We start from the raw sequence: 3,597 nt of genomic DNA on the forward strand, positions 1-3,597 counted from the left end.
AGATCATTTGGGCATTTCGAGATTTTCAAGTTCTAATGATGTTGAAGCTACAACTCCTACTCCAACTGAAGATCCGTGTGATGATAATCAGTTTGATAGAGTATCCACTTCTTCTGATGACAATCACGCTGATGGTCCAGTTATTGTACTTGACAGTGATGATGTTTCATCTCCTGAACTTGATGAACATTACACTAACTTATTTGATAATGTTGTTGTTTCTGAGAATCCCACTCTTCGGATTCATAATTATCATCCATAGGAAAACATCATTGGAGAACTTGATGTGGGCGTTCAAACACGTCATCAAGTTGCTTCATTAAGTGAGAATAACGTATTGTGTGATTATACATATTTATATTCCTCTGGAATTGTAAATGTTGCTAAATTCACTTGCTTTTTATCCCAAGTTGAGCCAACGATGCCACGTATGGCTCTTCAAGATCCTTCTTGGGTAGAAGCTATGCAAGAGGAATTACAGCAATTTGCACGATTGGGTGTTTGGGATTTAATCGACAAACCTGCTAGAGTCAAGAAAGCTATTCCGACTAAGTGGGTATTTAAGTGTAAGAAAGACGATCGAGGTGTGATCGTACGAAACAAGGCACGATTAGTGGTGCAAGGTTTTCATCAGCAAGAGGGTATTGATTACACAGAAGTATATGCTCCAGTTGCAAGATTAGAGTCGATTCGAATCTTTCTAGCATATGCTGCGTATAAGAATATCAAGGTCTATCAAATGGATGTTAAAAGTGCTTTTCTCATTAGTGAATTACACGAGGAAGTGTTTGTTTTACAGCCTCCTGTCTTTGAAGATCCTGATTATCTGGACCGAGTTTATCGATTAAACAAGGCCCTGTATGGTCTACATCAAGCCCCGAGAGATTGGTATGGCACGCTCGCCGACCTTCTGAATGATAACGGCTTCAAGAGTGGATCTGTCGACTGCACTTTATTTCATAAGTCTGTTGTTGCTGATCTTCTCCTAGTTCAGATTTATGTCGATGATATTATCTTTGTAGTTGGGTCTACAAATGACACGTTATGTAAGGAGTTCGAGAAGTCCATGCAAACGATATTCGAGATGAGCTCGATGGGAGAGATGAATTTCTTTTTTGGGTTGCAAGTTCACCAGTCTGCGAAAGGAATCTTTATTCACCAGACCAAGTAAATGAACGATGTCTTGAGCCGATTCAAGATATCTGCTGGAAATATCCCTTCAACTCCTCTCCCCGTGGGTCACAATTTATCACCAGATGAATTGGAGCATACTGTTGATCCTACCCTTTATCGTGCCATGATCGGTTCTTTAATGTATCTAACGGCTTCTCGCCCCGACATAATGTTTGCTGTTTGTCTTTGTGCTAGGTTTCAAGCAAGTCCCCGAGTGACTCACCTAGCTACGGTTAAGCGAATTTTTCAGTATCTGAGGGGAAATCAAGACATCGGATTGTGGTACCCCAAGGACGATAACTTTGAGCTTACTGCCTTTTCAGACTCGGACTATGGAGGTTTCAAGATCAACTTCAAATCAACCACGACAAGGTGTCAATTTTTAGTAAACCGGCTTGTTTCCTGGCAGTGTAAGAAGCAGACAACGGTCACCACTTCAACTGCTGAAGCTGAGTATGTTGCAGCCTCGAGTTGCTGTTCCCAGGTTCTGTGGATACACCAACATCTTCGCGACTACGGTTTGAAGTTTCTTACTACTCCTATTTTGATTGATAACCCTGCTACAATATCTATCATAAAGAATCCTGTACAACATTCTAAAACTAAACATATCGAAATTCGATATCATTTCATACGGGATTGCATTAAGAAGAAATTAATCGACCTTGAGCAAGTACATACTGACTTTCAGAAAGCCGATCTATTTACCAAAGCTTTTGACAAAACGCGTTTTCAATTTTTGCTTAGTTTAAATGGATTGAAGACCCTCGCAGATATCCTTAAACAAGGATGACTATCTTTCTTTTCTGTTAATTTTTATTTTAAAATTTATTTTGGTTTTAGGTTTTAGGGGGTGAAACATTAGAAAATACAAAAATATTGTGTTTTTACTTTGTATAGATAAAACCCAAAAACATTAAAAATTTTAAAATCCAAAAACATTAGAAAATTTGGAAAATTCAAAAAAATTGTGATTTCTTTTCTGTACTGTTTTTCTTAAAATATTTTGAAAATCCAAAAACATTTTAAAATTGAAAAAGTCAAAAAGATTGTGTTTTTCAGTTTGTACAGAAAAATCCGAAAATCAAAAAAGATTGTGAAGTTTATTTTGTTTATAAGAAAATTGAAAAAGACTAAAAGATTGTGTTTTAATGTATGTATAGTTTAAAAAAAATTTGCATATGTTCGCTGAAAAGTATGTCAATTACCCAAATTTGAAGGACATGTACTTGTATATATTTGGTCCTGACATTTACTTGTAAATGATCGAGTTAGCCATTCACCTGATAATGGAAAGTAGTTGGGGCGTTTGTTATGCGTCTTAGATTATTTTCTCACTGAAAATTATGTCGGTTATTTAAGTTTGTGAATCATGCTTGCGTGTTTTGTTCCTATTATTCACTTGTGAATTAATAGGGTAGCCATGTATTTATAGACTTAAGTTAACTGGCGATTAAATTTATCATTATTTTTATTTTACGCTCCGCAAAATTTGAAGTTTTTGAAGAAAAAAGAGAAAATGATAGTACATTGACTATCTTACCCCAAATCCAGCAAGAAATAAGCTTAAAAGACTGTGTGCTTAATTGCATTGGTGCATTGGTAGGTCTTAAAACAAACAAGTAGAGTAAAGTATGTGATATAAACATAAAGAAATGCCAAATTAAAAGATGTGTTAGTCTCTAGAAAAGTCTTAGTGAGGATGACAGAAATGTAATAACCTGTCATACTCAAGCCGTATACTTGTTTGATCACCTAAAAAAAAATAAAGCAAATAACAAGCTTTAAGGTTCTGGATACTGTGAGTCTTTATGCGTCTTAATCGTCTGGGTATTCATATGCATGAATATTTTATTCGCTTTTAGAGCAAACCCAAAGTCATTAAACTTGATCACTGCTGTACTTCGTACAAATCTAAATTACTGACTTGATCAAAATCCGTTGTTAGTCATACATTGTTCCTCCCTTGTGCGGTTCTCAATACCGTTAAGAAACGGACCCCAGGAGATACAATGTATGTAAGCCGACAGATGGACTCGCGCATATTCACTCACAATAAAAGAAACTCAAATGCATTGCTAAGAAATGTTTATAAAATTGTGACACTCGTCAATTTCAGGTTAACTCTGTTAACTCAAACTCCGTCAATTCAAACTTAAGATCACTTGTTCTATAACGCACATCTCATTACATTTAAAATAAGGTTTTAAATGACGCTTGACAACTACTACATGTGTAGTCTTTCGGGAATTGCACCGAAACGCAAACGAGTTGACGCAAACCATTGGTGAATAAACGAAAAACATCAAAACAATAATTATGTGATAATTATGTGTTAGACTTATGTGTTATGTGATAACATGGTATAAACCGCTAACTCAAGATGCAAACGAGTTAATTTAAGCTAGAAAAGTAATACTAAAG

Source organism: Bidens hawaiensis, unplaced genomic scaffold, assembly GCF_021521415.1.
Source record: "Bidens hawaiensis isolate Kalapana, Puna unplaced genomic scaffold, B.hawaiensis_p1.1 tig00010459_1, whole genome shotgun sequence".
NCBI lineage: Eukaryota > Viridiplantae > Streptophyta > Magnoliopsida > Asterales > Asteraceae > Bidens > Bidens hawaiensis.